Source organism: Euprymna scolopes, chromosome 11 (genome assembly GCF_053919585.1).
Source record: "Euprymna scolopes isolate OS-2025 chromosome 11, ASM5391958v1, whole genome shotgun sequence".
NCBI classification, from domain to species: domain Eukaryota; kingdom Metazoa; phylum Mollusca; class Cephalopoda; order Sepiida; family Sepiolidae; genus Euprymna; species Euprymna scolopes.
In genome coordinates this window covers 35702565-35711180 of record NC_136492.1, presented here as the reverse complement: position 1 = coordinate 35711180, position 8616 = coordinate 35702565, and the positions used below count along the sequence as shown (strand labels likewise).

General features: G+C 35.5%; 1 pseudogene; it reads right to left on the bottom strand.

The window, feature by feature from the left end:
- Positions 1 to 6595: 6595 nt before the first annotated feature.
- On the bottom strand, positions 6596 to 6702 carry LOC145288438 (U2 spliceosomal RNA; annotated as a pseudogene).
- Positions 6703 to 8616: the final 1914 nt, after the last annotated feature.

Genomic DNA, 8616 nt, shown 5'->3' with positions numbered 1-8616 from the left:
AGTCCTCACTTCTATACCGAGCGATTTTAGACAGTTGATAAGACACTTGACAAAACAGTTGACAGTAAGTTGACGGTAATTCTAAAATTAAATTTATTATCTACTAGAAGAAGTTTAGAACACAAACACGGGGTTTTTAGAGAAGAGATCTCGAAGCCCCTGACCGTTGAAATAAACGTCGATGTTAAATACCGCCATTAACTCTTCTCTCTTGCAAGCTGAAAGAAGCCTGGTTGTGTATATTATATATGGTACTTACACAAAAATAAATTTGTTGCTTGCTAAAACCCTCTGCTGCTGGGCAATTCATCGCCTTTACATTATCGCTGACAAAGGCCTCTCTCGAACATCGTATCTGCAGACTGCAGGTGACAACTTTAAAAAGAAGAAAGACGAACTCGCTTGTCTGTGTCCATTATTATCTTACCACTATCAGGATTTACGATAGATAAAAAGGCTATTTATTCGCACACTTTGTGGGCGTCACGATTGCAACACCTATACGTACATTTACAGCGTTTTGTATTCTAAATTACTATTAATGAAATCGTTGACCTGTTAATATAACCCATAGTTGTAGAAACTTATCAACGGCTTCATTGGTGTTTTTCTTGATTACTGTACGGAGTAATATGCTTTCAGTTGCAAGAGTTAACGGTAAGTCAGACTGACGGTACGCGGGAATTTACCTAATCAACAACGCGTTGACTCAAGAATATCGACTGCATCAACAGTGGCCTCTCCGAGGAAGAGAGTGAGGAATACTGAAGCGACCAACCAACTTTGTCCCCGTGTAGAGGATCTAGGCTAAGCTGTCAAGTTGTGAGAGTTGTTCTGGTAACTGCTGGACGTCTTTTGACGTTCCCTGATCGGAAACGTCTGAAACGAACACATATACCGGCAAACCTTCCCACATTGGAGCGCGTCACGTTATATTTGATGCGAGTTTAACCCCCCTGGGCTATTGATGTGTCTACTAAACTACTCGTTATGCATCGCTACGCTTGATTTGCAACTTATCATTTTATGACGTAATTTTTTTTAAAAATAACATTTATCCGTTTCTAACTTCTTGCGTGATAAACTCAAATTAAACATGAATTTCTATAATATGAAAATGGCCTAAGCACTAAAGTGGTATAACCTGGTGACGTCATTGACTTTGATCCTATGAATCAAGTCACGACCACCGAGATATAGCAGCCCTGTTAACTGAAAAATGCCTTCAGGCAATGTAGGTAAGATTTGTCAGACTGTCAGTACTATATGAGGGTCATTTGCAAAAAAAACAATAAAACATTTTTAAAAATAAAAAGGAACACAGTTCGATTAATACTGAAACTGAACTTTATTCAATATAAAATAGAAATATTATCTATGTAAAAATCAAGTAATTTTAAAGCAATATACAATTTAATACTGATAAAACTGAATTATGAATTTAGGGGAAAAAACAAGTAAAGAAACATTACACGTAAATACTTTTTGGCCTTCGGAACAAGATCAAAGTGTAGTATCCGTTTTGATGCTACACTTCACTTTTTCTGTCCTCGGTCGGTGGAGAAGAAATCTTTCATGACTGAGATGATTTTTGTTCCTATCCGGAGTGCCCGTTATTGGGAAGCTGAATTTTCCCCATAAGATGATATGTTGAAATATTTAAATAACTATTATTTTAAATACATAAATTATATTTAAAGTTTTGGTATTCTGTTCTTTTATGTCCATTTTTCCCCATGTTTTTCATCAAAATGTGTAGCGTATTTTTCCCATGTTTTTCGTGTTTTTCATGTTTTTCATCAAAATGTGTAGCGTATTAGTTGTCTCACAGACCATCATCAGTGATCGCTCACTGGCAGTAACCTGTGGTGTTCCCTGGCGACCAAGTGATAAGTCTCCTTAGATTTCCAGTCTTCTCCACCTCTTGACCACTCGTGTAGATGATTGCAACATGCCGTTGTCACTAATTTCTCGTTAGCATCGGCCATTGGTGGTTGCTGAGGTTTGAGTGACAAAATGCCTCCCCAAGGTACCAGATTTGAACTGCACACTTCCAGTGGAGATTTGGTCAGTACTCTCCCACCTTGGTCTTTCCATCCTCCCTGACCCTTCACAACTAGTTGGTGTGACGCCAGTCGATGTCATCTACACCAGTTTTTATTATTATTATTATTATTATTATTATTATTATTATTATTATTATTATTATTATAAGGGTGCTTGTGCAGTGCCCGCACGTGTACTTTAAATACTATTTCCAAGTTAAATTAAAATTTGGGGTTGTACACATAGATTCAAAAAAGTTGTCAAAAAATACATGTTATCAAAGGCAATAAGTTACTACCTAACTGTATATGTTTTTAGTGTTTTTATTTAATGTAACATGTTTATTTTGAATCTGTGTATAGTAAAACGCCCACAAAAAGATACCATAACAATTTAAGGGGTTGTATTACAAAATAATATTAGAAAGAAACTCAATATATGGCAGTCCATGTCACGGTAACATATATTGAGCAAGTCTTTAACAGTATTTTGTATAGTTTTTTAGTTTGAACTTATTATCCCAAACTTAACATACTGAACAGCGAGCTCGCCACCATTTGTCTTTTTCAAGTATATCGATTATCACTATGATTTTCGAACAAAAGGAACATTTTACATTAAATAAAAACACTAAAAACTTATCTAGTTACATGGAAAAGTAATTTATGTTTCCTTTGATAACATTTATTTGTCATATATTTGCTTTTTGACAACTTTTTCGAATCTATGTGTATAGTAACACAACCACTCTTTTTCATTAAATTGTAAGGTGAAAGTGCAGAATAGTTAGAAAGCCCCCTCCCCGTTAAAAATAGCTTTCTAAATAATATTCTAGCACGGTATAAACAGCATCTATTTATAATGTAAAACAAGATAATATTTATTTTTATTTAATCTACTCTTTATATTTAAACTAATTAAAACTGATTAGTTAATGAATTTTGGGTTTGCATTACTATACACATAGATTCGAAAAAATGGTCAAAAATCAAATATATACCAAATAAATGCTATCAAAGGCAAAATAAGTTACTTTTCTACCTATCTGGAAAGGTTTTTAGTGGTTTTACTCACTTTAAAACGTGTAATCGCTTCGAAAATCATACAATGTTTATCGATATATTTTAAAAAGAAAAATGCTGGCATGTTCGCTATTGAACGCGGCAAGTTTGGGAAAATGAGTTCAAACAAACAAATTATACAAAATACTATTAGAAACCTACCGAATATATGTCCGCCTATGTCACGCTAACATATATTGAGCGAGTTTCTAACAGAATTTGTATACTTTTTTGTTTAAACTCGTTTTCCCAAACTTACCGTGTGCAGTAGCAAGCATGCCGCCATTTGCATTTTTCAAATAGATCGGTAAACACTGTATGTTTTTCGAGCCCGATAAACACTTTACATTATATAAAAACGCTAAAAAAATTACCCAGTTTGGTAGAAAAGTAATTATCTTGCCTTTGATAACATTTATTTCCTATATATTTGCTTTTGACAACTTTTTCGAATCTATGTATATAGTAAAACACGCCCTGAATTTTTAATTAATTTGTGTTGTTCGTATATCTCGGGAGAGAATAAAAAATTCCTATTTCATTTCCCGTTTCAGTCATGTAAATTATTTACAGTTAAAATGTTATAAAAAACACAAACTTGAAGTTTTAAATATATTTCAAAGAAATTAATTACGCCCGGTGCTAAAATATTGAAAATTAATCGAACGTAACAAAAAAAAAAAAAAAAAAAAAATTGAAAAAAAAACTGTCGTGAAAAATACTAACATTAAAATATTTGGATATACTCAGTGAAAAGTGTTATTTATTACTTAAAGAATTGACTGAAAAATTCACTTACTATGTGTGTTAGATTAAAATTACTCCAATGTGTAATTATAATAATTATTATCTAAATGGAGAATTGTTCTTTCTCTTTAGAAGAACATACATGGACATTCGGTAACACAGCCATATTTTTATGCCTAGTAGCGTGACCACGTTGTTGAACACCGTGAATTTTCTATACCTATAAGTTGATCAGGAAGTGACGTTACGCTGATATGTTCACTGGCTACTCTCTCGGTGGTGGTGATCAAGTCACGTCTCTCAAGAAACAACTGAAAAATTAATAATAACACCGTTTTGGGGAATTTAGCAGAGAAGCTAACGAACGAAAACAGAAGGTAAATAATTCAAACAAATGACAAATGAATCTTACTCTTCTACCTACCTGGATAAGCGTTGTCTTCTTTAACTGAATCTAAAGCTTTTATTCCGTTCAAAACAGATCTTTTGTCGAGTTGCCGAAGTAAACAGGCAAATCGAAACGATCAGTACGGGCAAAAAAAAACTATGCTTTTTAAAGAGGCTTATTATAAGTATTTTTTAGTTTACGTTTAATGTTAATTGTATTTGAAAGATAACAGACCAAAATTAATCTCTAAGAGGAAAAATGTATATTTACGTGTTGAAATATACAGTGAAAAATGTTCATGAGTGCAAGGAAAGTATTGATATACTACATGTGAATTTACGCTAAAAATGTTACCTTATTCAAGACATAAAATACTTTTAGCAATTGTTTATTCGGGGGGGCTAATCTAATAGGATCCATGTGATTTAGAGCACCAAGTGAAGATTCACGATTAAATAGTTCCGATTATATTAATACCTTCATTATCCAATGCATTTCTTATTGTTTTTACCGGTCGCCACATGGGGAGGGTACGTTTTTAATTGCTTGGAGCATATGTCACGTGTTTTTATAATAAAAAATGGCGGCCATTTTAAATTATTATATAAAAAATGGGAATATAAAAGTAATTATATCATAAAAATACTTACCAGCGGCAAATGCAACTGTGATATTCGTTCATACCGTACCAGAATAACTCTAAAAATTATTTGTTTAAAGGTAAGTCATCATTTGATCCTCTATGACTTATTGACGAAATATTGAATAAACAATGCTTAATTCGATAATAACATCGGTAGTTCGAGTACATTTATTTTTAATTTATAGCGATATTATTAACACATATTTTAGGGTCTTTTTTCATGATGTTCCTGATAAATTTTTTTTATTTTTACAATCTTCAATGCTTTATTAAAAAAAAACAAGGCCGATAGCCATTAGTCGCGTGCTCTCGTGTAATGAATGAATGCTTGAATGTAGGATTTGCATGAAATTCTTAAATATAAACTAAAATGACCGAAAAATGGGCTGCAATTACTTAAATAAATAAAAAGTAAATGACTAAGAATGACTTTAATGAACTTAAGGATGAATTGAATTACCTTAAGAATGACTTAAATGCTAAAAAAATAAATGGAATCCTTCAAAAACAACTTGAATGATCTGGAGAATGACTTGAATGGTTTTGAGACTGACTGGTTGTAAAGTGGGTGATCATTTTACATTAAATTAATACAGAAAAGTGATCCCCCGCTTTATATCACACATTATTTGATTTAGGGAATTTAAAACGTTATTTTCGTATTCAGGAACCCCGAAAACTAATAAATAGTGATATAATAAACATAAAACCAAATAAAAAGTACATGTGTTATGGACCGACCGACCGACCGACCGACCGACTTATAGAGTTGCTTGCACACGACTAAAAAAAACTATTCTGTGGTATGCATTTAAAAAGAAAAACATTATTCTCCGTCGGTCGGTCGTTCGGTCTATAACACATTTACTTATTAGTTACAAACAAGTGCACCATCGGTTAAGAACAGATACTACACTTTCATCTTAGCCATGTGGCCAAGGAAAAGTTACATTTTGGACAAGTTTCAGAAAAAATCTAATGGATAGGTAAAAATTTATGGGACAAAAGGTGTCATTTTTTCCAATTTTGGTACATTTTTGACCCTTTATGAGCCATTTTGAATGCCGAATACCAGTGACAATGGACAAACAGTGCAGTTTCACACCTTAACACATGTATATTTACATTCAGCAACATGGGAAACCACTATATAGACATATCAAGTTTTTGTTGAGAAATATGAGAAACGCTCCAGAAAGAAGGGGCATTTTCAGCACAAAAATGCGGGTTGTAAACCAGACTTTTGCCAAGGTCACCCATACTGAATTATATTAAGAACAATGCCCTCCACATTTTGGGCAAGTTTCAGAAAAATCTAATGGATGGATCAAATGTTACGGGACAAAAAGTGTCATTTTTGTTGGCCATTTTTGATCCCTTTTGAGTTCCTGCGGGCAATTATTTTACTATGCACATTTATATATTAAAATATAATTTGTGACAACATTTTTTTACTATGCAAATTTATATATTAAATTATAATTTGTGACAAAATTTCAGGAAAAACTAATGGACGGTTATCCATCAATCATCCTGACTAACGGACAGACGGACCCATTAAAAACATAGGTCCCTCTCTGATAAATCGGGGGGATAAAAATGTTACTCTTGCTTACCCTTGCTTAAAAAAAAAATAAATAAATAAAATGTAAATGTGTTACAGACCGACCGATGGAGTGACTTGCATGCGACTAAAAATGCCTTAGCATGGAAGGGTTTTCCCTTCCATTGCCTAGGAAAAGTTACAAACGTAAGTGCAGTATATGTTAAGAACATATACTACACTTTGATCTTGGCCAAAAGGCCAAGAAAAGGGTATTTAACTATGTGGCCAAGGAAAAGTTACAAACATAAGTACAGCATGTAGTAAGAACAGATACTACACTTTGATCAAAAGGCCAAGAAAAGGGTATTTATTTGCTCCACCACCGAGCGAATTATGTACAAAACCTATTTTTAATGTGAGGAGAGAAGGGGAAATGGGGACCAACTCCCAAGAGAGTTGGGGAGCTGGATAGTGACAATTGGTATGAAGGGTTGGTATTCATTTGCTCCCCCACTGAGCAAATTAGGCACAATGCGAATTTTTAATGTGAGGAGTGAAGGGGAATTGGGGACCAGCTCCCCGGGGAGTGGGGGAGCTGGATAGTTACAATTAGTATGAAGGGTTCCCCTACATTGACCAAGGTCTTATATGTGGGGTTGGTATTTATTTACTCCCCCACCAAGCAAATTAGGAACAAGGCCGATTTTTAATGTGAGGAGTGAAGGGGAAATGGGGACCATCTCCCTGGGGAGTAGGGGAGCTGGACAGTGACAATTGGTATGAAGGGTTGTTATTTATTTGCCAACCAACGAGCAAATTAGAGACAAGACCGATTTTTAATGTGAGGAGTGAAGGGGAAATGGGGACCAACTCCGCGGGGAGTAGGGGAGCTGGGTAGTGACAATTGGTATGAAGGGTTGCCCCTACATTGGCCAAGGTCTTCTATGTGGGGCTGCCCCCACATATAGTCTTTGCTTGCAGTATGTATTTATTTGCTTCCCCACTGAGCAAATTAGGCACAAGGCCGTTTTTTAATGTGGAGAGAGATGTTGGGAGAGGGAAAAGGAGACCAGCTCCCAAGAGGTGGGAAATGGGAGCTGGATAGTAACTGTTGGTCTGTAGGGTGGTCTCTACATTGACCAAGGTCTGATATGTGGGGTTACCCCCACATATAGTCTTTGCTTGCAGTATCTACCGGAACAGATACTATACTTTTATCTTGGCCAAAAGGCAAAGAAAAGCTGTTTTTATTTGCTCCCCCACCGAGCAAATTAGGCACAAGGCCGATTTTTAATGTGAGGAGTGAATAAGAAATGGAGACCAAATCCCCAGGGAGTAAGGGAGTTGGATAGTGACAATTGGTATGAAGGGTTGCCCCTACATTGACCAAGGTCTTATATGTAGGGCTGCCCCCACATATTGTCTTTACTTGCAGTATCTGCCGGAACAGATACTACACTTTGATGTATTTATTTACTCCTCCACCGAGCAAATTAGGCACAAGGCCGATTTTTAAAGTGAGGAGTGAAGGGGAAATGGGGACCAGCTCCCCGTGGAGTAGGGGAGCTGGAAAGTTACAATTGGTATGAAGGGTTGCCTCTACATTGACCAAGGTCTTATATGTAGGGCTGCCCCCACATATAGTCTTTGCTTGCAGTATCTGCCGGAACAGATACTACACTTTGAGATATTAAATCTTTTATTCATGTTAAAAATACACTCAAAATCAACGATGAACAAAAAACTTAGGCACATGGCCAACTCAAAAGGGGGGATTGTAGGGGTCGTTGGGCATCCTTGTCACTCCAGAACTAAACAAAATTAAAAGTTTCTCCCAGCTAGTATCTTCTTTCAACATAATACCACATTCACCCTTTCATATTGGGGGACGTCCTACTAAACTCCCAGTTTTTAAAACATTTTTTATTGACGTGTAAAAACAAAAAAGATAACAATAAAATGGTACAATAATTCATTTGTGTCAAGGGCGGGGGAAGAAAAAACCAAAAGACGGTGTTGGGAGAGTCCTACTAAGTAGGACCCTCCATACCATGTCTAGTTAAAGACTGCCCGTTCCACTAGGTTTGTAAAAGGAACCTCGCTTCTGCTGGCCAGTCTCTAGGTGGGGATGCACTCTAGATGGAGGGTTTAATGGAGAAAAGAAAATTTTGTGGGTAAGGGATGG